This window comes from Hyla sarda, unplaced genomic scaffold, assembly GCF_029499605.1.
Source record: "Hyla sarda isolate aHylSar1 unplaced genomic scaffold, aHylSar1.hap1 scaffold_784, whole genome shotgun sequence".
Classification (NCBI taxonomy): Eukaryota; Metazoa; Chordata; class Amphibia; order Anura; family Hylidae; genus Hyla; species Hyla sarda.
This window is the reverse complement of record NW_026610808.1, coordinates 106,879-132,595: the sequence shown is the minus strand read 5'-3', so window position 1 is coordinate 132,595 and position 25,717 is coordinate 106,879. Positions and strand designations below refer to the sequence as shown.

The window sequence follows — 25,717 nt, the reverse complement described above, 5'->3', positions numbered from 1 at the left end:
CATTAGTGCTATGACAGGGTCTGAAGAAGAAGAAGAAGAAGAAGAAGAAGAAGAAGACGGAAAAAAATATATATAAAAAGAAAAAGAGAGAGAGAGAGAGAGACTGACTTAGTGAGCGAGTGAGTGAGAGAGTGAGAGTGAGTGAGAGTGAATGAGTGAGTGAGTGATTGAGTGAGTGAGTGAGTGAGTGAGTGAGAACAAATGAGTTAAAGCAAGTGAGTGAGAGAGATCGAATGAATGAAAGTCTGAATGACAGAAAGAAAAAAGGATGAAGAAAGAAGCATGAAGAAAAAAAAATGTATATGGAGTTGCTGACATGAGTGCAATCTACAAAGCCGTTGAGGCTGATCCTCATGGGAGGATTATTGCACCAGGACCCTTAGCACTTTTAAAATGCCATTCAATGCCACGGGCTAGATGTAAACTGCAGATGACCATGTTGTGGTAGTTACCATGGATACCCAAGTGATGTGTGAGCTAACACATAGGCCCAACAGATTCCAAGAAGGCCAGAATCACCAGCGGCACCACCATCGATTGTCAGGTCACCCGGATTCAGCAAATACCAGAGTCCAAAATGATGCAGGTTTATACTGTTAATTTTCAGTTTATCGTTACAGTTGGTGTTATTCCATGTCGGAAGGGACGCAGCTACAGCCAGTGGGGTAACTAGAGACAGGCAGGCAGCTATGTGCAACAAAGGTAGGCGTGTTGTTTTCATATGCAGATCTGAAATATTGTCTTATATGCAAGAGGAGGAGTGATGGGGGTTCAGGCAAAAGCCAGGCTATGGATTGCATTGCTAAATGCTCCATCAGAGTGCAATGGTCGCCTGTCCTTTTTTTAAGTGATGATGTGGGTTTAGCCTGTGCTGTATGTATGTATGGGTGGCTGACTGCCACCCACCCAGAAAGTGTATGGGAGGCTGGTTGGCTGCCAGCCTTCCTTCCATTCCTATGAGTAATGTGAGTGCTCATGAAGGGGACATGGTTGGGTCCACCCCTTTCCCGGTTATCCCCTCTAGGCCTTTTGGCTTAGATCAAGTGTAAAAAAAGAAAGGATCTTGCGACAGATCGCATCCTGAGGCACGTTTTTTTTTGTGTGAATACTTGCACTTGGGTGACTTGTGAGCACATACTGATACATACGTTCCCTATCTGGGGACCATAAATTAAATGGATTTTTGAGAAAGGGAGCTGATTTGGAAGCTTGCTTCTGTCGCCCTATGCATTGACCCGATGTGGCAGTATCTTCGGGTAGTGAACAGTGCACCACCCCATTCCAGTGTTAAACAAGAAAGATTCTCATTTAATCCTCCGTGGGTGAGAATTTGAGTTTGAGAATTGGAGACCAAAATGATGAGTTGCACTGACTGGTTTATGAACGTCTATTCATTTAGCGTTTTAATGACCATGTTTGCACACTGATTGGTGTAAAAAAATAAAATAAAACTAAATAATAATAATCTAGCACACCTGTGCAGGTTTGACATGACATGACAGGTAGCTGTCTTGTGGGTGGTGCTGAATCCTGTTAAATGACATGAGGGTCTCATGCCTATACACAAGGGTGTGTCATTGCTGTTGCTTGACCATGCATTGGTTTCTGTGGTCAGTGAATGATAAAAACAAAATTTACCATCCATTGATGGATGGGAAATCCGCCATGAGGCATTTGTTTTTAGAAACTGCTGCTCACAACCAATGTTGCAATGGAGTGTCTCCATCTGCTGGTGGTATTGGAAAGGCATTAGTGCTATGACAGGGTCTGAAGAAGAAGAAGAAGAAGAAGAAGAAGAAGACGGAAAAAAATATATATAAAAAGAAAAAGAGAGAGAGAGAGAGAGACTGACTTAGTGAGCGAGTGAGTGAGAGAGTGAGAGTGAGTGAGAGTGAATGAGTGAGTGAGTGATTGAGTGAGTGAGTGAGTGAGTGAGTGAGAACAAATGAGTTAAAGCAAGTGAGTGAGAGAGATCGAATGAATGAAAGTCTGAATGACAGAAAGAAAAAAGGATGAAGAAAGAAGCATGAAGAAAAAAAAATGTATATGGAGTTGCTGACATGAGTGCAATCTACAAAGCCGTTGAGGCTGATCCTCATGGGAGGATTATTGCACCAGGACCCTTAGCACTTTTAAAATGCCATTCAATGCCACGGGCTAGATGTAAACTGCAGATGACCATGTTGTGGTAGTTACCATGGATACCCAAGTGATGTGTGAGCTAACACATAGGCCCAACAGATTCCAAGAAGGCCAGAATCACCAGCGGCACCACCATCGATTGTCAGGTCACCCGGATTCAGCAAATACCAGAGTCCAAAATGATGCAGATTTATACTGTTAATTTTCAGTTTATCGTTACAGTTGGTGTTATTCCATGTCGGAAGGGACGCAGCTACAGCCAGTGGGGTAACTAGAGACAGGCAGGCAGCTATGTGCAACAAAGGTAGGCGTGTTGTTTTCATATGCAGATCTGAAATATTGTCTTATATGCAAGAGGAGGAGTGATGGGGGTTCAGGCAAAAGCCAGGCTATGGATTGCATTGCTAAATGCTCCATCAGAGTGCAATGGTCGCCTGTCCTTTTTTTAAGTGATGATGTGGGTTTAGCCTGTGCTGTATGTATGTATGGGTGGCTGACTGCCACCCACCCAGAAAGTGTATGGGAGGCTGGTTGGCTGCCAGCCTTCCTTCCATTCCTATGAGTAATGTGAGTGCTCATGAAGGGGACATGGTTGGGTCCACCCCTTTCCCGGTTATCCCCTCTAGGCCTTTTGGCTTAGATCAAGTGTAAAAAAAGAAAGGATCTTGCGACAGATCGCATCCTGAGGCACGTTTTTTTTTGTGTGAATACTTGCACTTGGGTGACTTGTGAGCACATACTGATACATACGTTCCCTATCTGGGGACCATAAATTAAATGGATTTTTGAGAAAGGGAGCTGATTTGGAAGCTTGCTTCTGTCGCCCTATGCATTGACCCGATGTGGCAGTATCTTCGGGTAGTGAACAGTGCACCACCCCATTCCAGTGTTAAACAAGAAAGATTCTCATTTAATCCTCCGTGGGTGAGAATTTGAGTTTGAGAATTGGAGACCAAAATGATGAGTTGCACTGACTGGTTTATGAACGTCTATTCATTTAGCGTTTTAATGACCATGTTTGCACACTGATTGGTGTAAAAAAATAAAATAAAACTAAATAATAATAATCTAGCACACCTGTGCAGGTTTGACATGACATGACAGGTAGCTGTCTTGTGGGTGGTGCTGAATCCTGTTAAATGACATGAGGGTCTCATGCCTATACACAAGGGTGTGTCATTGCTGTTGCTTGACCATGCATTGGTTTCTGTGGTCAGTGAATGATAAAAACAAAATTTACCATCCATTGATGGATGGGAAATCCGCCATGAGGCATTTGTTTTTAGAAACTGCTGCTCACAACCAATGTTGCAATGGAGTGTCTCCATCTGCTGGTGGTATTGGAAAGGCATTAGTGCTATGACAGGGTCTGAAGAAGAAGAAGAAGAAGAAGAAGAAGAAGAAGAAGACGGAAAAAAATATATATAAAAAGAAAAAGAGAGAGAGAGAGAGAGACTGACTTAGTGAGCGAGTGAGTGAGAGAGTGAGAGTGAGTGAGAGTGAATGAGTGAGTGAGTGATTGAGTGAGTGAGTGAGTGAGTGAGTGAGAACAAATGAGTTAAAGCAAGTGAGTGAGAGAGATCGAATGAATGAAAGTCTGAATGACAGAAAGAAAAAAGGATGAAGAAAGAAGCATGAAGAAAAAAAAATGTATATGGAGTTGCTGACATGAGTGCAATCTACAAAGCCGTTGAGGCTGATCCTCATGGGAGGATTAGTGCACCAGGACCCTTAACACTTTTAAAATGCCATTCAATGCCACGGGCTAGATGTAAACTGCAGATGACCATGTTGTGGTAGTTACCATGGATACCCAAGTGATGTGTGAGCTAACACATAGGCCCAACAGATTCCAAGAAGGCCAGAATCACCAGCGGCACCACCATCGATTGTCAGGTCACCCGGATTCAGCAAATACCAGAGTCCAAAATGATGCAGGTTTATACTGTTAATTTTCAGTTTATCGTTACAGTTGGTGTTATTCCATGTCGGAAGGGACGCAGCTACAGCCAGTGGGGTAACTAGAGACAGGCAGGCAGCTATGTGCAACAAAGGTAGGCGTGTTGTTTTCATATGCAGATCTGAAATATTGTCTTATATGCAAGAGGAGGAGTGATGGGGGTTCAGGCAAAAGCCAGGCTATGGATTGCATTGCTAAATGCTCCATCAGAGTGCAATGGTCGCCTGTCCTTTTTTTAAGTGATGATGTGGGTTTAGCCTGTGCTGTATGTATGTATGGGTGGCTGACTGCCACCCACCCAGAAAGTGTATGGGAGGCTGGTTGGCTGCCAGCCTTCCTTCCATTCCTATGAGTAATGTGAGTGCTCATGAAGGGGACATGGTTGGGTCCACCCCTTTCCCGGTTATCCCCTTTAGGCCTTTTGGCTTAGATCAAGTGTAAAAAAAGAAAGGATCTTGCGACAGATCGCATCCTGAGGCACGTTTTTTTTTGTGTGAATACTTGCACTTGGGTGACTTGTGAGCACATACTGATACATACGTTCCCTATCTGGGGACCATAAATTAAATGGATTTTTGAGAAAGGGAGCTGATTTGGAAGCTTGCTTCTGTCGCCCTATGCATTGACCCGATGTGGCAGTATCTTCGGGTAGTGAACAGTGCACCACCCCATTCCAGTGTTAAACAAGAAAGATTCTCATTTAATCCTCCGTGGGTGAGAATTTGAGTTTGAGAATTGGAGACCAAAATGATGAGTTGCACTGACTGGTTTATGAACGTCTATTCATTTAGCGTTTTAATGACCATGTTTGCACACTGATTGGTGTAAAAAAATAAAATAAAACTAAATAATAATAATCTAGCACACCTGTGCAGGTTTGACATGACATGACAGGTAGCTGTCTTGTGGGTGGTGCTGAATCCTGTTAAATGACATGAGGGTCTCATGCCTATACACAAGGGTGTGTCATTGCTGTTGCTTGACCATGCATTGGTTTCTGTGGTCAGTGAATGATAAAAACAAAATTTACCATCCATTGATGGATGGGAAATCCGCCATGAGGCATTTGTTTTTAGAAACTGCTGCTCACAACCAATGTTGCAATGGAGTGTCTCCATCTGCTGGTGGTATTGGAAAGGCATTAGTGCTATGACAGGGTCTGAAGAAGAAGAAGAAGAAGAAGAAGAAGAAGACGGAAAAAAATATATATAAAAAGAAAAAGAGAGAGAGAGAGAGAGACTGACTTAGTGAGCGAGTGAGTGAGAGAGTGAGAGTGAGTGAGAGTGAATGAGTGAGTGAGTGATTGAGTGAGTGAGTGAGTGAGTGAGAACAAATGAGTTAAAGCAAGTGAGTGAGAGAGATCGAATGAATGAAAGTCTGAATGACAGAAAGAAAAAAGGATGAAGAAAGAAGCATGAAGAAAAAAAAATGTATATGGAGTTGCTGACATGAGTGCAATCTACAAAGCCGTTGAGGCTGATCCTCATGGGAGGATTATTGCACCAGGACCCTTAGCACTTTTAAAATGCCATTCAATGCCACGGGCTAGATGTAAACTGCAGATGACCATGTTGTGGTAGTTACCATGGATACCCAAGTGATGTGTGAGCTAACACATAGGCCCAACAGATTCCAAGAAGGCCAGAATCACCAGCGGCACCACCATCGATTGTCAGGTCACCCGGATTCAGCAAATACCAGAGTCCAAAATGATGCAGGTTTATACTGTTAATTTTCAGTTTATCGTTACAGTTGGTGTTATTCCATGTCGGAAGGGACGCAGCTACAGCCAGTGGGGTAACTAGAGACAGGCAGGCAGCTATGTGCAACAAAGGTAGGCGTGTTGTTTTCATATGCAGATCTGAAATATTGTCTTATATGCAAGAGGAGGAGTGATGGGGGTTCAGGCAAAAGCCAGGCTATGGATTGCATTGCTAAATGCTCCATCAGAGTGCAATGGTCGCCTGTCCTTTTTTTAAGTGATGATGTGGGTTTAGCCTGTGCTGTATGTATGTATGGGTGGCTGACTGCCACCCACCCAGAAAGTGTATGGGAGGCTGGTTGGCTGCCAGCCTTCCTTCCATTCCTATGAGTAATGTGAGTGCTCATGAAGGGGACATGGTTGGGTCCACCCCTTTCCCGGTTATCCCCTCTAGGCCTTTTGGCTTAGATCAAGTGTAAAAAAAGAAAGGATCTTGCGACAGATCGCATCCTGAGGCACGTTTTTTTTTGTGTGAATACTTGCACTTGGGTGACTTGTGAGCACATACTGATACATACGTTCCCTATCTGGGGACCATAAATTAAATGGATTTTTGAGAAAGGGAGCTGATTTGGAAGCTTGCTTCTGTCGCCCTATGCATTGACCCGATGTGGCAGTATCTTCGGGTAGTGAACAGTGCACCACCCCATTCCAGTGTTAAACAAGAAAGATTCTCATTTAATCCTCCGTGGGTGAGAATTTGAGTTTGAGAATTGGAGACCAAAATGATGAGTTGCACTGACTGGTTTATGAACGTCTATTCATTTAGCGTTTTAATGACCATGTTTGCACACTGATTGGTGTAAAAAAATAAAATAAAACTAAATAATAATAATCTAGCACACCTGTGCAGGTTTGACATGACATGACAGGTAGCTGTCTTGTGGGTGGTGCTGAATCCTGTTAAATGACATGAGGGTCTCATGCCTATACACAAGGGTGTGTCATTGCTGTTGCTTGACCATGCATTGGTTTCTGTGGTCAGTGAATGATAAAAACAAAATTTACCATCCATTGATGGATGGGAAATCCGCCATGAGGCATTTGTTTTTAGAAACTGCTGCTCACAACCAATGTTGCAATGGAGTGTCTCCATCTGCTGGTGGTATTGGAAAGGCATTAGTGCTATGACAGGGTCTGAAGAAGAAGAAGAAGAAGAAGAAGACGGAAAAAAATATATATAAAAAGAAAAAGAGAGAGAGAGAGAGAGACTGACTTAGTGAGCGAGTGAGTGAGAGAGTGAGAGTGAGTGAGAGTGAATGAGTGAGTGAGTGATTGAGTGAGTGAGTGAGTGAGTGAGAACAAATGAGTTAAAGCAAGTGAGTGAGAGAGATCGAATGAATGAAAGTCTGAATGACAGAAAGAAAAAAGGATGAAGAAAGAAGCATGAAGAAAAAAAAATGTATATGGAGTTGCTGACATGAGTGCAATCTACAAAGCCGTTGAGGCTGATCCTCATGGGAGGATTATTGCACCAGGACCCTTAGCACTTTTAAAATGCCATTCAATGCCACGGGCTAGATGTAAACTGCAGATGACCATGTTGTGGTAGTTACCATGGATACCCAAGTGATGTGTGAGCTAACACATAGGCCCAACAGATTCCAAGAAGGCCAGAATCACCAGCGGCACCACCATCGATTGTCAGGTCACCCGGATTCAGCAAATACCAGAGTCCAAAATGATGCAGGTTTATACTGTTAATTTTCAGTTTATCGTTACAGTTGGTGTTATTCCATGTCGGAAGGGACGCAGCTACAGCCAGTGGGGTAACTAGAGACAGGCAGGCAGCTATGTGCAACAAAGGTAGGCGTGTTGTTTTCATATGCAGATCTGAAATATTGTCTTATATGCAAGAGGAGGAGTGATGGGGGTTCAGGCAAAAGCCAGGCTATGGATTGCATTGCTAAATGCTCCATCAGAGTGCAATGGTCGCCTGTCCTTTTTTTAAGTGATGATGTGGGTTTAGCCTGTGCTGTATGTATGTATGGGTGGCTGACTGCCACCCACCCAGAAAGTGTATGGGAGGCTGGTTGGCTGCCAGCCTTCCTTCCATTCCTATGAGTAATGTGAGTGCTCATGAAGGGGACATGGTTGGGTCCACCCCTTTCCCGGTTATCCCCTCTAGGCCTTTTGGCTTAGATCAAGTGTAAAAAAAGAAAGGATCTTGCGACAGATCGCATCCTGAGGCACGTTTTTTTTTGTGTGAATACTTGCACTTGGGTGACTTGTGAGCACATACTGATACATACGTTCCCTATCTGGGGACCATAAATTAAATGGATTTTTGAGAAAGGGAGCTGATTTGGAAGCTTGCTTCTGTCGCCCTATGCATTGACCCGATGTGGCAGTATCTTCGGGTAGTGAACAGTGCACCACCCCATTCCAGTGTTAAACAAGAAAGATTCTCATTTAATCCTCCGTGGGTGAGAATTTGAGTTTGAGAATTGGAGACCAAAATGATGAGTTGCACTGACTGGTTTATGAACGTCTATTCATTTAGCGTTTTAATGACCATGTTTGCACACTGATTGGTGTAAAAAAATAAAATAAAACTAAATAATAATAATCTAGCACACCTGTGCAGGTTTGACATGACATGACAGGTAGCTGTCTTGTGGGTGGTGCTGAATCCTGTTAAATGACATGAGGGTCTCATGCCTATACACAAGGGTGTGTCATTGCTGTTGCTTGACCATGCATTGGTTTCTGTGGTCAGTGAATGATAAAAACAAAATTTACCATCCATTGATGGATGGGAAATCCGCCATGAGGCATTTGTTTTTAGAAACTGCTGCTCACAACCAATGTTGCAATGGAGTGTCTCCATCTGCTGGTGGTATTGGAAAGGCATTAGTGCTATGACAGGGTCTGAAGAAGAAGAAGAAGAAGAAGAAGAAGACGGAAAAAAATATATATAAAAAGAAAAAGAGAGAGAGAGAGAGAGAGACTGACTTAGTGAGCGAGTGAGTGAGAGAGTGAGAGTGAGTGAGTGAGTGATTGAGTGAGTGAGTGAGTGAGTGAGAACAAATGAGTTAAAGCAAGTGAGTGAGAGAGATCGAATGAATGAAAGTCTGAATGACAGAAAGAAAAAAGGATGAAGAAAGAAGCATGAAGAAAAAAAAATGTATATGGAGTTGCTGACATGAGTGCAATCTACAAAGCCGTTGAGGCTGATCCTCATGGGAGGATTATTGCACCAGGACCCTTAGCACTTTTAAAATGCCATTCAATGCCACGGGCTAGATGTAAACTGCAGATGACCATGTTGTGGTAGTTACCATGGATACCCAAGTGATGTGTGAGCTAACACATAGGCCCAACAGATTCCAAGAAGGCCAGAATCACCAGCGGCACCACCATCGATTGTCAGGTCACCCGGATTCAGCAAATACCAGAGTCCAAAATGATGCAGGTTTATACTGTTAATTTTCAGTTTATCGTTACAGTTGGTGTTATTCCATGTCGGAAGGGACGCAGCTACAGCCAGTGGGGTAACTAGAGACAGGCAGGCAGCTATGTGCAACAAAGGTAGGCGTGTTGTTTTCATATGCAGATCTGAAATATTGTCTTATATGCAAGAGGAGGAGTGATGGGGGTTCAGGCAAAAGCCAGGCTATGGATTGCATTGCTAAATGCTCCATCAGAGTGCAATGGTTGCCTGTCCTTTTTTTAAGTGATGATGTGGGTTTAGCCTGTGCTGTATGTATGTATGGGTGGCTGACTGCCACCCACCCAGAAAGTGTATGGGAGGCTGGTTGGCTGCCAGCCTTCCTTCCATTCCTATGAGTAATGTGAGTGCTCATGAAGGGGACATGGTTGGGTCCACCCCTTTCCCGGTTATCCCCTCTAGGCCTTTTGGCTTAGATCAAGTGTAAAAAAAGAAAGGATCTTGCGACAGATCGCATCCTGAGGCACGTTTTTTTTTGTGTGAATACTTGCACTTGGGTGACTTGTGAGCACATACTGATACATACGTTCCCTATCTGGGGACCATAAATTAAATGGATTTTTGAGAAAGGGAGCTGATTTGGAAGCTTGCTTCTGTCGCCCTATGCATTGACCCGATGTGGCAGTATCTTCGGGTAGTGAACAGTGCACCACCCCATTCCAGTGTTAAACAAGAAAGATTCTCATTTAATCCTCCGTGGGTGAGAATTTGAGTTTGAGAATTGGAGACCAAAATGATGAGTTGCACTGACTGGTTTATGAACGTCTATTCATTTAGCGTTTTAATGACCATGTTTGCACACTGATTGGTGTAAAAAAATAAAATAAAACTAAATAATAATAATCTAGCACACCTGTGCAGGTTTGACATGACATGACAGGTAGCTGTCTTGTGGGTGGTGCTGAATCCTGTTAAATGACATGAGGGTCTCATGCCTATACACAAGGGTGTGTCATTGCTGTTGCTTGACCATGCATTGGTTTCTGTGGTCAGTGAATGATAAAAACAAAATTTACCATCCATTGATGGATGGGAAATCCGCCATGAGGCATTTGTTTTTAGAAACTGCTGCTCACAACCAATGTTGCAATGGAGTGTCTCCATCTGCTGGTGGTATTGGAAAGGCATTAGTGCTATGACAGGGTCTGAAGAAGAAGAAGAAGAAGAAGAAGAAGACGGAAAAAAATATATATAAAAAGAAAAAGAGAGAGAGAGAGAGAGACTGACTTAGTGAGCGAGTGAGTGAGAGAGTGAGAGTGAGTGAGAGTGAATGAGTGAGTGAGTGATTGAGTGAGTGAGTGAGTGAGTGAGTGAGAACAAATGAGTTAAAGCAAGTGAGTGAGAGAGATCGAATGAATGAAAGTCTGAATGACAGAAAGAAAAAAGGATGAAGAAAGAAGCATGAAGAAAAAAAAATGTATATGGAGTTGCTGACATGAGTGCAATCTACAAAGCCGTTGAGGCTGATCCTCATGGGAGGATTATTGCACCAGGACCCTTAGCACTTTTAAAATGCCATTCAATGCCACGGGCTAGATGTAAACTGCAGATGACCATGTTGTGGTAGTTACCATGGATACCCAAGTGATGTGTGAGCTAACACATAGGCCCAACAGATTCCAAGAAGGCCAGAATCACCAGCGGCACCACCATCGATTGTCAGGTCACCCGGATTCAGCAAATACCAGAGTCCAAAATGATGCAGGTTTATACTGTTAATTTTCAGTTTATCGTTACAGTTGGTGTTATTCCATGTCGGAAGGGACGCAGCTACAGCCAGTGGGGCAACTAGAGACAGGCAGGCAGCTATGTGCAACAAAGGTAGGCGTGTTGTTTTCATATGCAGATCTGAAATATTGTCTTATATGCAAGAGGAGGAGTGATGGGGGTTCAGGCAAAAGCCAGGCTATGGATTGCATTGCTAAATGCTCCATCAGAGTGCAATGGTCGCCTGTCCTTTTTTTAAGTGATGATGTGGGTTTAGCCTGTGCTGTATGTATGTATGGGTGGCTGACTGCCACCCACCCAGAAAGTGTATGGGAGGCTGGTTGGCTGCCAGCCTTCCTTCCATTCCTATGAGTAATGTGAGTGCTCATGAAGGGGACATGGTTGGGTCCACCCCTTTCCCGGTTATCCCCTCTAGGCCTTTTGGCTTAGATCAAGTGTAAAAAAAGAAAGGATCTTGCGACAGATCGCATCCTGAGGCACGTTTTTTTTTGTGTGAATACTTGCACTTGGGTGACTTGTGAGCACATACTGATACATACGTTCCCTATCTGGGGACCATAAATTAAATGGATTTTTGAGAAAGGGAGCTGATTTGGAAGCTTGCTTCTGTCGCCCTATGCATTGACCCGATGTGGCAGTATCTTCGGGTAGTGAACAGTGCACCACCCTATTCCAGTGTTAAACAAGAAAGATTCTCATTTAATCCTCCGTGGGTGAGAATTTGAGTTTGAGAATTGGAGACCAAAATGATGAGTTGCACTGACTGGTTTATGAACGTCTATTCATTTAGCGTTTTAATGACCATGTTTGCACACTGATTGGTGTAAAAAAATAAAATAAAACTAAATAATAATAATCTAGCACACCTGTGCAGGTTTGACATGACATGACAGGTAGCTGTCTTGTGGGTGGTGCTGAATCCTGTTAAATGACATGAGGGTCTCATGCCTATACACAAGGGTGTGTCATTGCTGTTGCTTGACCATGCATTGGTTTCTGTGGTCAGTGAATGATAAAAACAAAATTTACCATCCATTGATGGATGGGAAATCCGCCATGAGGCATTTGTTTTTAGAAACTGCTGCTCACAACCAATGTTGCAATGGAGTGTCTCCATCTGCTGGTGGTATTGGAAAGGCATTAGTGCTATGACAGGGTCTGAAGAAGAAGAAGAAGAAGAAGAAGAAGAAGAAGAAGAAGACGGAAAAAAATATATATAAAAAGAAAAAGAGAGAGAGAGAGAGAGACTGACTTAGTGAGCGAGTGAGTGAGAGAGTGAGAGTGAGTGAGAGTGAATGAGTGAGTGATTGAGTGAGTGAGTGAGTGAGTGAGTGAGAACAAATGAGTTAAAGCAAGTGAGTGAGAGAGATCGAATGAATGAAAGTCTGAATGACAGAAAGAAAAAAGGATGAAGAAAGAAGCATGAAGAAAAAAAAATGTATATGGAGTTGCTGACATGAGTGCAATCTACAAAGCCGTTGAGGCTGATCCTCATGGGAGGATTATTGCACCAGGACCCTTAGCACTTTTAAAATGCCATTCAATGCCACGGGCTAGATGTAAACTGCAGATGACCATGTTGTGGTAGTTACCATGGATACCCAAGTGATGTGTGAGCTAACACATAGGCCCAACAGATTCCAAGAAGGCCAGAATCACCAGCGGCACCACCATCGATTGTCAGGTCACCCGGATTCAGCAAATACCAGAGTCCAAAATGATGCAGGTTTATACTGTTAATTTTCAGTTTATCGTTACAGTTGGTGTTATTCCATGTCGGAAGGGACGCAGCTACAGCCAGTGGGGTAACTAGAGACAGGCAGGCAGCTATGTGCAACAAAGGTAGGCGTGTTGTTTTCATATGCAGATCTGAAATATTGTCTTATATGCAAGAGGAGGAGTGATGGGGGTTCAGGCAAAAGCCAGGCTATGGATTGCATTGCTAAATGCTCCATCAGAGTGCAATGGTCGCCTGTCCTTTTTTTAAGTGATGATGTGGGTTTAGCCTGTGCTGTATGTATGTATGGGTGGCTGACTGCCACCCACCCAGAAAGTGTATGGGAGGCTGGTTGGCTGCCAGCCTTCCTTCCATTCCTATGAGTAATGTGAGTGCTCATGAAGGGGACATGGTTGGGTCCACCCCTTTCCCGGTTATCCCCTCTAGGCCTTTTGGCTTAGAGCAAGTGTAAAAAAAGAAAGGATCTTGCGACAGATCGCATCCTGAGGCACGTTTTTTTTTGTGTGAATACTTGCACTTGGGTGACTTGTGAGCACATACTGATACATACGTTCCCTATCTGGGGACCATAAATTAAATGGATTTTTGAGAAAGGGAGCTGATTTGGAAGCTTGCTTCTGTCGCCCTATGCATTGACCCGATGTGGCAGTATCTTCGGGTAGTGAACAGTGCACCACCCCATTCCAGTGTTAAACAAGAAAGATTCTCATTTAATCCTCCGTGGGTGAGAATTTGAGTTTGAGAATTGGAGACCAAAATGATGAGTTGCACTGACTGGTTTATGAACGTCTATTCATTTAGCGTTTTAATGACCATGTTTGCACACTGATTGGTGTAAAAAAATAAAATAAAACTAAATAATAATAATCTAGCACACCTGTGCAGGTTTGACATGACATGACAGGTAGCTGTCTTGTGGGTGGTGCTGAATCCTGTTAAATGACATGAGGGTCTCATGCCTATACACAAGGGTGTGTCATTGCTGTTGCTTGACCATGCATTGGTTTCTGTGGTCAGTGAATGATAAAAACAAAATTTACCATCCATTGATGGATGGGAAATCCGCCATGAGGCATTTGTTTTTAGAAACTGCTGCTCACAACCAATGTTGCAATGGAGTGTCTCCATCTGCTGGTGGTATTGGAAAGGCATTAGTGCTATGACAGGGTCTGAAGAAGAAGAAGAAGAAGAAGAAGAAGAAGAAGAAGACGGAAAAAAATATATATAAAAAGAAAAAGAGAGAGAGAGAGAGAGAGACTGACTTAGTGAGCGAGTGAGTGAGAGAGTGAGAGTGAGTGAGTGATTGAGTGAGTGAGTGAGTGAGTGAGTGAGAACAAATGAGTTAAAGCAAGTGAGTGAGAGAGATCGAATGAATGAAAGTCTGAATGACAGAAAGAAAAAAGGATGAAGAAAGAAGCATGAAGAAAAAAAAATGTATATGGAGTTGCTGACATGAGTGCAATCTACAAAGCCGTTGAGGCTGATCCTCATGGGAGGATTATTGCACCAGGACCCTTAGCACTTTTAAAATGCCATTCAATGCCACGGGCTAGATGTAAACTGCAGATGACCATGTTGTGGTAGTTACCATGGATACCCAAGTGATGTGTGAGCTAACACATAGGCCCAACAGATTCCAAGAAGGCCAGAATCACCAGCGGCACCACCATCGATTGTCAGGTCACCCGGATTCAGCAAATACCAGAGTCCAAAATGATGCAGGTTTATACTGTTAATTTTCAGTTTATCGTTACAGTTGGTGTTATTCCATGTCGGAAGGGACGCAGCTACAGCCAGTGGGGTAACTAGAGACAGGCAGGCAGCTATGTGCAACAAAGGTAGGCGTGTTGTTTTCATATGCAGATCTGAAATATTGTCTTATATGCAAGAGGAGGAGTGATGGGGGTTCAGGCAAAAGCCAGGCTATGGATTGCATTGCTAAATGCTCCATCAGAGTGCAATGGTCGCCTGTCCTTTTTTTAAGTGATGATGTGGGTTTAGCCTGTGCTGTATGTATGTATGGGTGGCTGACTGCCACCCACCCAGAAAGTGTATGGGAGGCTGGTTGGCTGCCAGCCTTCCTTCCATTCCTATGAGTAATGTGAGTGCTCATGAAGGGGACATGGTTGGGTCCACCCCTTTCCCGGTTATCCCCTCTAGGCCTTTTGGCTTAGATCAAGTGTAAAAAAAGAAAGGATCTTGCGACAGATCGCATCCTGAGGCACGTTTTTTTTTGTGTGAATACTTGCACTTGGGTGACTTGTGAGCACATACTGATACATACGTTCCCTATCTGGGGACCATAAATTAAATGGATTTTTGAGAAAGGGAGCTGATTTGGAAGCTTGCTTCTGTCGCCCTATGCATTGACCCGATGTGGCAGTATCTTCGGGTAGTGAACAGTGCACCACCCCATTCCAGTGTTAAACAAGAAAGATTCTCATTTAATCCTCCGTGGGTGAGAATTTGAGTTTGAGAATTGGAGACCAAAATGATGAGTTGCACTGACTGGTTTATGAACGTCTATTCATTTAGCGTTTTAATGACCATGTTTGCACACTGATTGGTGTAAAAAAATAAAATAAAACTAAATAATAATAATCTAGCACACCTGTGCAGGTTTGACATGACATGACAGGTAGCTGTCTTGTGGGTGGTGCTGAATCCTGTTAAATGACATGAGGGTCTCATGCCTATACACAAGGGTGTGTCATTGCTGTTGCTTGACCATGCATTGGTTTCTGTGGTCAGTGAATGATAAAAACAAAATTTACCATCCATTGATGGATGGGAAATCCGCCATGAGGCATTTGTTTTTAGAAACTGCTGCTCACAACCAATGTTGCAATGGAGTGTCTCCATCTGCTGGTGGTATTGGAAAGGCATTAGTGCTATGACAGGGTCTGAAGAAGAAGAAGAAGAAGAAGAAGAAGAAGAAGACGGAAAAAAATATATATAAAAAGAAAAAGAGAGAGAGAGAGAGAGAGAGACTGACTTAGTGAGCGAGTGAGTGAGAGAGTGAGAGTGAGTGAGAGTGAATGAGTGAGTGATTGAGTGAGTGAGTGAGTGAGTGAGTGAGAACAAATGAGTTAAAGCAAGTGAGTGAGAGAGATCGAATGAATGAAAGTCTGAATGACAGAAAGAAAAAAGGATGAAGAAAGAAGCATGAAGAAAAAAAAATGTATATGGAGTTGCTGACATGAGTGCAATCTACAAAGCCGTTGAGGCTGATCCTCATGGGAGGATTATTGCACCAGGACCCTTAGCACTTTTAAAATGCCATTCAATGCCACGGGCTAGATGTAAACTGCAGATGACCATGTTGTGGTAGTTACCATGGATACCCAAGTGATGTGTGAGCTAACACATAGGCCCAACAGATTCCAAGAAGGCCAGAATCACCAGCGGCACCACCATCGATTGTCAGGTCACCCGGATTCAGCAAATACCAGAGTCCAAAATGATGCAGGTTTATACTGTTAATTTTCAGTTTATCGTTACAGTTGGTGTTATTCCATGTCGGAAGGGACGCAGCTACAGCCAGTGGGGTAACTAGAGACAGGCAGGCAGCTATGTGCAACAAAGGTAGGCATGTTGTTTTCATATGCAGATCTGAAATATTGTCTTATATGCAAGAGGAGGAGTGATGGGGGTTCAGGCAAAAGCCAGGCTATGGATTGCATTGCTAAATGCTCCATCAGAGTGCAATGGTCGCCTGTCCTTTTTTTAAGTGATGATGTGGGTTTAGCCTGTGCTGTATGTATGTATGGGTGGCTGACTGCCACCCACCCAGAAAGTGTATGGGAGGCTGGTTGGCTGCCAGCCTTCCTTCCATTCCTATGAGTAATGTGAGTGCTCATGAAGGGGACATGGTTGGGTCCACCCCTTTCCCGGTTATCCCCTCTAGGCCTTTTGGCTTAGATCAAGTGTAAAAAAAGAAAGGATCTTGCGACAGATCGCATCCTGAGGCACGTTTTTTTTTGTGTGAATACTTGCACTTGGGTGACTTGTGAGCACATACTGATACATACGTTCCCTATCTGGGGACCATAAATTAAATGGATTTTTGAGAAAGGGAGCTGATTTGGAAGCTTGCTTCTGTCGCCCTATGCATTGACCCGATGTGGCAGTATCTTCGGGTAGTGAACAGTGCACCACCCCATTCCAGTGTTAAACAAGAAAGATTCTCATTTAATCCTCCGTGGGTGAGAATTTGAGTTTGAGAATTGGAGACCAAAATGATGAGTTGCACTGACTGGTTTATGAACGTCTATTCATTTAGCGTTTTAATGACCATGTTTGCACACTGATTGGTGTAAAAAAATAAAATAAAACTAAATAATAATAATCTAGCACACCTGTGCAGGTTTGACATGACATGACAGGTAGCTGTCTTGTGGGTGGTGCTGAATCCTGTTAAATGACATGAGGGTCTCATGCCTATACACAAGGGTGTGTCATTGCTGTTGCTTGACCATGCATTGGTTTCTGTGGTCAGTGAATGATAAAAACAAAATTTACCATCCATTGATGGATGGGAAATCCGCCATGAGGCATTTGTTTTTAGAAACTGCTGCTCACAACCAATGTTGCAATGGAGTGTCTTCATCTGCTGGTGGTATTGGAAAGGCATTAGTGCTATGACAGGGTCTGAAGAAGAAGAAGAAGAAGAAGAAGAAGAAGACGGAAAAAAATATATATAAAAAGAAAAAGAGAGAGAGAGAGAGAGAGACTGACTTAGTGAGCGAGTGAGTGAGAGAGTGAGAGTGAGTGAGTGATTGAGTGAGTGAGTGAGTGAGTGAGTGAGAACAAATGAGTTAAAGCAAGTGAGTGAGAGAGATCGAATGAATGAAAGTCTGAATGACAGAAAGAAAAAAGGATGAAGAAAGAAGCATGAAGAAAAAAAAATGTATATGGAGTTGCTGACATGAGTGCAATCTACAAAGCCGTTGAGGCTGATCCTCATGGGAGGATTATTGCACCAGGACCCTTAGCACTTTTAAAATGCCATTCAATGCCACGGGCTAGATGTAAACTGCAGATGACCATGTTGTGGTAGTTACCATGGATACCCAAGTGATGTGTGAGCTAACACATAGGCCCAACAGATTCCAAGAAGGCCAGAATCACCAGCGGCACCACCATCGATTGTCAGGTCACCCGGATTCAGCAAATACCAGAGTCCAAAATGATGCAGGTTTATACTGTTAATTTTCAGTTTATCGTTACAGTTGGTGTTATTCCATGTCGGAAGGGACGCAGCTACAGCCAGTGGGGTAACTAGAGACAGGCAGGCAGCTATGTGCAACAAAGGTAGGCGTGTTGTTTTCATATGCAGATCTGAAATATTGTCTTATATGCAAGAGGAGGAGTGATGGGGGTTCAGGCAAAAGCCAGGCTATGGATTGCATTGCTAAATGCTCCATCAGAGTGCAATGGTCGCCTGTCCTTTTTTTAAGTGATGATGTGGGTTTAGCCTGTGCTGTATGTATGTATGGGTGGCTGACTGCCACCCACCCAGAAAGTGTATGGGAGGCTGGTTGGCTGCCAGCCTTCCTTCCATTCCTATGAGTAATGTGAGTGCTCATGAAGGGGACATGGTTGGGTCCACCCCTTTCCCGGTTATCCCCTCTAGGCCTTTTGGCTTAGATCAAGTGTAAAAAAAGAAAGGATCTTGCGACAGATTGCATCCTGAGGCACGTTTTTTTTTGTGTGAATACTTGCACTTGGGTGACTTGTGAGCACATACTGATACATACGTTCCCTATCTGGGGACCATAAATTAAATGGATTTTTGAGAAAGGGAGCTGATTTGGAAGCTTGCTTCTGTCGCCCTATGCATTGACCCGATGTGGCAGTATCTTCGGGTAGTGAACAGTGCACCACCCCATTCCAGTGTTAAACAAGAAAGATTCTCATTTAATCCTCCGTGGGTGAGAATTTGAGTTTGAGAATTGGAGACCAAAATGATGAGTTGCACTGACTGGTTTATGAACGTCTATTCATTTAGCGTTTTAATGACCATGTTTGCACACTGATTGGTGTAAAAAAATAAAATAAAACTAAATAATAATAATCTAGCACACCTGTGCAGGTTTGACATGACATGACAGGTAGCTGTCTTGTGGGTGGTGCTGAATCCTGTTAAATGACATGAGGGTCTCATGCCTATACACAAGGGTGTGTCATTGCTGTTGCTTGACCATGCATTGGTTTCTGTGGTCAGTGAATGATAAAAACAAAATTTACCATCCATTGATGGATGGGAAATCCGCCATGAGGCATTTGTTTTTAGAAACTGCTGCTCACAACCAATGTTGCAATGGAGTGTCTCCATCTGCTGGTGGTATTGGAAAGGCATTAGTGCTATGACAGGGTCTGAAGAAGAAGAAGAAGAAGAAGAAGAAGACGGAAAAAAATATATATAAAAAGAAAAAGAGAGAGAGAGAGAGAGACTGACTTAGTGAGCGAGTGAGTGAGAGAGTGAGAGTGAGTGAGAGTGAATGAGTGAGTGATTGAGTGAGTGAGTGAGTGAGTGAGTGAGAACAAATGAGTTAAAGCAAGTGAGTGAGAGAGATCGAATGAATGAAAGTCTGAATGACAGAAAGAAAAAAGGATGAAGAAAGAAGCATGAAGAAAAAAAAATGTATATGGAGTTGCTGACATGAGTGCAATCTACAAAGCCGTTGAGGCTGATCCTCATGGGAGGATTATTGCACCAGGACCCTTAGCACTTTTAAAATGCCATTCAATGCCACGGGCTAGATGTAAACTGCAGATGACCATGTTGTGGTAGTTACCATGGATACCCAAGTGATGTGTGAGCTAACACATAGGCCCAACAGATTCCAAGAAGGCCAGAATCACCAGCGGCACCACCATCGATTGTCAGGTCACCCGGATTCAGCAAATACCAGAGTCCAAAATGATGCAGGTTTATACTGTTAATTTTCAGTTTATCGTTACAGTTGGTGTTATTCCATGTCGGAAGGGACGCAGCTACAGCCAGTGGGGTAACTAGAGACAGGCAGGCAGCTATGTGCAACAAAGGTAGGCGTGTTGTTTTCATATGCAGATCTGAAATATTGTCTTATATGCAAGAGGAGGAGTGATGGGGGTTCAGGCAAAAGCCAGGCTATGGATTGCATTGCTAAATGCTCCATCAGAGTGCAATGGTCGCCTGTCCTTTTTTTAAGTGATGATGTGGGTTTAGCCTGTGCTGTATGTATGTATGGGTGGCTGACTGCCACCCACCCAGAAAGTGTATGGGAGGCTGGTTGGCTGCCAGCCTTCCTTCCATTCCTATGAGTAATGTGAGTGCTCATGAAGGGGACATGGTTGGGTCCACCCCTTTCCCGGTTATCCCCTCTAGGCCTTTTGGCTTAGATCAAGTGTAAAAAAAGAAAGGATCTTGCGACAGATTGCATCCTGAGGCACGTTTTTTTTTGTGTGAATACTTGCACTTGGGTGACTTGTGAGCACATACTGATACATACGTTCCCTATCTGGGGACCATAAATTAAATGGATTTTTGAGAAAGGGAGCTGATTTGGAAGCTTGCTTCTGTCGCCCTATGCATTGACCCGATGTGGCAGTATCTTCGGGTAGTGAACAGTGCACCACCCCATTCCAGTGTTAAACAAGAAAGATTCTCATTTAATCCTCCGTGGGTGAGAATTTGAGTTTGAGAATTGGAGACCAAAATGATGAGTTGCACTGACTGGTTTATGAACGTCTATTCATTTAGCGTTTTAATGACCATGTTTGCACACTGATTGGTGTAAAAAAATAAAATAAAACTAAATAATAATAATCTAGCACACCTGTGCAGGTTTGACATGACATGACAGGTAGCTGTCTTGTGGGTGGTGCTGAATCCTGTTAAATGACATGAGGGTCTCATGCCTATACACAAGGGTGTGTCATTGCTGTTGCTTGACCATGCATTGGTTTCTGTGGTCAGTGAATGATAAAAACAAAATTTACCATCCATTGATGGATGGGAAATCCGCCATGAGGCATTTGTTTTTAGAAACTGCTGCTCACAACCAATGTTGCAATGGAGTGTCTCCATCTGCTGGTGGTATTGGAAAGGCATTAGTGCTATGACAGGGTCTGAAGAAGAAGAAGAAGAAGAAGAAGAAGAAGAAGAAGAAGAAGAAGAAGAAGACGGAAAAAAATATATATAAAAAGAAAAAGAGAGAGAGAGAGAGAGACTGACTTAGTGAGCGAGTGAGTGAGAGAGTGAGAGTGAGTGAGAGTGAATGAGTGAGTGAGTGATTGAGTGAGTGAGTGAGTGAGTGAGTGAGAACAAATGAGTTAAAGCAAGTGAGTGAGAGAGATCGAATGAATGAAAGTCTGAATGACAGAAAGAAAAAAGGATGAAGAAAGAAGCATGAAGAAAAAAAAATGTATATGGAGTTGCTGACATGAGTGCAATCTACAAAGCCGTTGAGGCTGATCCTCATGGGAGGATTATTGCACCAGGACCCTTAGCACTTTTAAAATGCCATTCAATGCCACGGGCTAGATGTAAACTGCAGATGACCATGTTGTGGTAGTTACCATGGATACCCAAGTGATGTGTGAGCTAACACATAGGCCCAACAGATTCCAAGAAGGCCAGAATCACCAGCGGCACCACCATCGATTGTCAGGTCACCCGGATTCAGCAAATACCAGAGTCCAAAATGATGCAGGTTTATACTGTTAATTTTCAGTTTATCGTTACAGTTGGTGTTATTCCATGTCGGAAGGGACGCAGCTACAGCCAGTGGGGTAACTAGAGACAGGCAGGCAGCTATGTGCAACAAAGGTAGGCGTGTTGTTTTCATATGCAGATCTGAAATATTGTCTTATATGCAAGAGGAGGAGTGATGGGGGTTCAGGCAAAAGCCAGGCTATGGATTGCATTGCTAAATGCTCCATCAGAGTGCAATGGTCGCCTGTCCTTTTTTTAAGTGATGATGTGGGTTTAGCCTGTGCTGTATGTATGTATGGCTGGCTGACTGCCACCCACCCAGAAAGTGTATGGGAGGCTGGTTGGCTGCCAGCCTTCCTTCCATTCCTATGAGTAATGTGAGTGCTCATGAAGGGGACATGGTTGGGTCCACCCCTTTCCCGGTTATCCCCTCTAGGCCTTTTGGCTTAGATCAAGTGTAAAAAAAGAAAGGATCTTGCGACAGATCGCATCCTGAGGCACGTTTTTTTTTGTGTGAATACTTGCACTTGGGTGACTTGTGAGCACATACTGATACATACGTTCCCTATCTGGGGACCATAAATTAAATGGATTTTTGAGAAAGGGAGCTGATTTGGAAGCTTGCTTCTGTCGCCCTATGCATTGACCCGATGTGGCAGTATCTTCGGGTAGTGAACAGTGCACCACCCCATTCCAGTGTTAAACAAGAAAGATTCTCATTTAATCCTCCGTGGGTGAGAATTTGAGTTTGAGAATTGGAGACCAAAATGATGAGTTGCACTGACTGGTTTATGAACGTCTATTCATTTAGCGTTTTAATGACCATGTTTGCACACTGATTGGTGTAAAAAAATAAAATAAAACTAAATAATAATAATCTAGCACACCTGTGCAGGTTTGACATGACATGACAGGTAGCTGTCTTGTGGGTGGTGCTGAATCCTGTTAAATGACATGAGGGTCTCATGCCTATACACAAGGGTGTGTCATTGCTGTTGCTTGACCATGCATTGGTTTCTGTGGTCAGTGAATGATAAAAACAAAATTTACCATCCATTGATGGATGGGAAATCCGCCATGAGGCATTTGTTTTTAGAAACTGCTGCTCACAACCAATGTTGCAATGGAGTGTCTCCATCTGCTGGTGGTATTGGAAAGGCATTAGTGCTATGACAGGGTCTGAAGAAGAAGAAGAAGAAGAAGAAGACGGAAAAAAATATATATAAAAAGAAAAAGAGAGAGAGAGAGAGAGACTGACTTAGTGAGCGAGTGAGTGAGAGAGTGAGAGTGAGTGAGAGTGAATGAGTGAGTGATTGAGTGAGTGAGTGAGTGAGTGAGAACAAATGAGTTAAAGCAAGTGAGTGAGAGAGATCGAATGAATGAAAGTCTGAATGACAGAAAGAAAAAAGGATGAAGAAAGAAGCATGAAGAAAAAAAAATGTATATGGAGTTGCTGACATGAGTGCAATCTACAAAGCCGTTGAGGCTGATCCTCATGGGAGGATTATTGCACCAGGACCCTTAGCACTTTTAAAATGCCATTCAATGCCACGGGCTAGATGTAAACTGCAGATGACCATGTTGTGGTAGTTACCATGGATACCCAAGTGATGTGTGAGCTAACACATAGGCCCAACAGATTCCAAGAAGGCCAGAATCACCAGCGGCACCACCATCGATTGTCAGGTCACCCGGATTCAGCAAATACCAGAGTCCAAAATGATGCAGGTTTATACTGTTAATTTTCAGTTTATCGTTACAGTTGGTGTTATTCCATGTCGGAAGGGACGCAGCTACAGCCAGTGGGGTAACTAGAGACAGGCAGGCAGCTATGTGCAACAAAGGTAGGCGTGTTGTTTTCATATGCAGATCTGAAATATTGTCTTATATGCAAGAGGAGGAGTGATGGGGGTTCAGGCAAAAGCCAGGCTATGGATTGCATTGCTAAATGCTCCATCAGAGTGCAATGGTCGCCTGTCCTTTTTTTAAGTGATGATGTGGGTTTAGCCTGTGCTGTATGTATGTATGGGTGGCTGACTGCCACCCACCCAGAAAGTGTATGGGAGGCTGGTTGGCTGCCAGCCTTCCTTCCATTCCTATGAGTAATGTGAGTGCTCATGAAGGGGACATGGTTGGGTCCACCCCTTTCCCGGTTATCCCCTCTAGGCCTTTTGGCTTAGATCAAGTGTAAAAAAAGAAAGGATCTTGCGACAGATTGCATCCTGAGGCACGTTTTTTTTTGTGTGAATACTTGCACTTGGGTGACTTGTGAGCACATACTGATACATACGTTCCCTATCTGGGGACCATAAATTAAATGGATTTTTGAGAAAGGGAGCTGATTTGGAAGCTTGCTTCTGTCGCCCTATGCATTGACCCGATGTGGCAGTATCTTCGGGTAGTGAACAGTGCACCACCCCATTCCAGTGTTAAACAAGAAAGATTCTCATTTAATCCTCCGTGGGTGAGAATTTGAGTTTGAGAATTGGAGACCAAAATGATGAGTTGCACTGACTGGTTTATGAACGTCTATTCATTTAGCGTTTTAATGACCATGTTTGCACACTGATTGGTGTAAAAAAATAAAATAAAACTAAATAATAATAATCTAGCACACCTGTGCAGGTTTGACATGACATGACAGGTAGCTGTCTTGTGGGTGGTGCTGAATCCTGTTAAATGACATGAGGGTCTCATGCCTATACACAAGGGTGTGTCATTGCTGTTGCTTGACCATGCATTGGTTTCTGTGGTCAGTGAATGATAAAAACAAAATTTACCATCCATTGATGGATGGGAAATCCGCCATGAGGCATTTGTTTTTAGAAACTGCTGCTCACAACCAATGTTGCAATGGAGTGTCTCCATCTGCTGGTGGTATTGGAAAGGCATTAGTGCTATGACAGGGTCTGAAGAAGAAGAAGAAGAAGAAGAAGAAGAAGAAGAAGAAGACGGAAAAAAATATATATAAAAAGAAAAAGAGAGAGAGAGAGAGAGACTGACTTAGTGAGCGAGTGAGTGAGAGAGTGAGAGTGAGTGAGAGTGAATGAGTGAGTGAGTGATTGAGTGAGTGAGTGAGTGAGTGAGTGAGAACAAATGAGTTAAAGCAAGTGAGTGAGAGAGATCGAATGAATGAAAGTCTGAATGACAGAAAGAAAAAAGGATGAAGAAAGAAGCATGAAGAAAAAAAAATGTATATGGAGTTGCTGACATGAGTGCAATCTACAAAGCCGTTGAGGCTGATCCTCATGGGAGGATTATTGCACCAGGACCCTTAGCACTTTTAAAATGCCATTCAATGCCACGGGCTAGATGTAAACTGCAGATGACCATGTTGTGGTAGTTACCATGGATACCCAAGTGATGTGTGAGCTAACACATAGGCCCAACAGATTCCAAGAAGGCCAGAATCACCAGCGGCACCACCATCGATTGTCAGGTCACCCGGATTCAGCAAATACCAGAGTCCAAAATGATGCAGGTTTATACTGTTAATTTTCAGTTTATCGTTACAGTTGGTGTTATTCCATGTCGGAAGGGACGCAGCTACAGCCAGTGGGGTAACTAGAGACAGGCAGGCAGCTATGTGCAACAAAGGTAGGCGTGTTGTTTTCATATGCAGATCTGAAATATTGTCTTATATGCAAGAGGAGGAGTGATGGGGGTTCAGGCAAAAGCCAGGCTATGGATTGCATTGCTAAATGCTCCATCAGAGTGCAATGGTCGCCTGTCCTTTTTTTAAGTGATGATGTGGGTTTAGCCTGTGCTGTATGTATGTATGGCTGGCTGACTGCCACCCACCCAGAAAGTGTATGGGAGGCTGGTTGGCTGCCAGCCTTCCTTCCATTCCTATGAGTAATGTGAGTGCTCATGAAGGGGACATGGTTGGGTCCACCCCTTTCCCGGTTATCCCCTCTAGGCCTTTTGGCTTAGATCAAGTGTAAAAAAAGAAAGGATCTTGCGACAGATCGCATCCTGAGGCACGTTTTTTTTTTGTGTGAATACTTGCACTTGGGTGACTTGTGAGCACATACTGATACATACGTTCCCTATCTGGGGACCATAAATTAAATGGATTTTTGAGAAAGGGAGCTGATTTGGAAGCTTGCTTCTGTCGCCCTATGCATTGACCCGATGTGGCAGTATCTTCGGGTAGTGAACAGTGCACCACCCCATTCCAGTGTTAAACAAGAAAGATTCTCATTTAATCCTCCGTGGGTGAGAATTTGAGTTTG

At 43.4% G+C, this 25,717-nt stretch overlaps 15 pseudogenes; all 15 read left to right on the top strand.

Moving 5' to 3' along the window:
* The first annotated feature begins 1,013 nt into the window (after nt 1-1,013).
* LOC130346300 (U2 spliceosomal RNA) lies at nt 1,014-1,277 on the top strand (annotated as a pseudogene).
* A 1,480-nt stretch (nt 1,278-2,757) lies between these two features.
* On the top strand, nt 2,758-3,021 carry LOC130346298 (U2 spliceosomal RNA; annotated as a pseudogene).
* A 1,486-nt stretch (nt 3,022-4,507) lies between these two features.
* LOC130346346 (U2 spliceosomal RNA) lies at nt 4,508-4,771 on the top strand (annotated as a pseudogene).
* Nucleotides 4,772-6,247: 1,476 nt separating this feature from the next.
* LOC130346297 (U2 spliceosomal RNA) lies at nt 6,248-6,511 on the top strand (annotated as a pseudogene).
* Nucleotides 6,512-7,981: 1,470 nt separating this feature from the next.
* Nucleotides 7,982-8,245, top strand: LOC130346399 (U2 spliceosomal RNA; annotated as a pseudogene).
* A 1,461-nt stretch (nt 8,246-9,706) lies between these two features.
* On the top strand, nt 9,707-9,970 carry LOC130346397 (U2 spliceosomal RNA; annotated as a pseudogene).
* Nucleotides 9,971-11,447: 1,477 nt separating this feature from the next.
* Nucleotides 11,448-11,711, top strand: LOC130346396 (U2 spliceosomal RNA; annotated as a pseudogene).
* Nucleotides 11,712-13,196: 1,485 nt separating this feature from the next.
* Nucleotides 13,197-13,460, top strand: LOC130346345 (U2 spliceosomal RNA; annotated as a pseudogene).
* A 1,470-nt stretch (nt 13,461-14,930) lies between these two features.
* On the top strand, nt 14,931-15,194 carry LOC130346395 (U2 spliceosomal RNA; annotated as a pseudogene).
* A 1,483-nt stretch (nt 15,195-16,677) lies between these two features.
* On the top strand, nt 16,678-16,941 carry LOC130346394 (U2 spliceosomal RNA; annotated as a pseudogene).
* Nucleotides 16,942-18,405: 1,464 nt separating this feature from the next.
* LOC130346351 (U2 spliceosomal RNA) lies at nt 18,406-18,669 on the top strand (annotated as a pseudogene).
* A 1,473-nt stretch (nt 18,670-20,142) lies between these two features.
* Nucleotides 20,143-20,406, top strand: LOC130346350 (U2 spliceosomal RNA; annotated as a pseudogene).
* A 1,501-nt stretch (nt 20,407-21,907) lies between these two features.
* On the top strand, nt 21,908-22,171 carry LOC130346392 (U2 spliceosomal RNA; annotated as a pseudogene).
* A 1,466-nt stretch (nt 22,172-23,637) lies between these two features.
* LOC130346339 (U2 spliceosomal RNA) lies at nt 23,638-23,901 on the top strand (annotated as a pseudogene).
* Nucleotides 23,902-25,390: 1,489 nt separating this feature from the next.
* Nucleotides 25,391-25,655, top strand: LOC130346324 (U2 spliceosomal RNA; annotated as a pseudogene).
* The last annotated feature ends 62 nt before the right edge of the window (nt 25,656-25,717 follow it).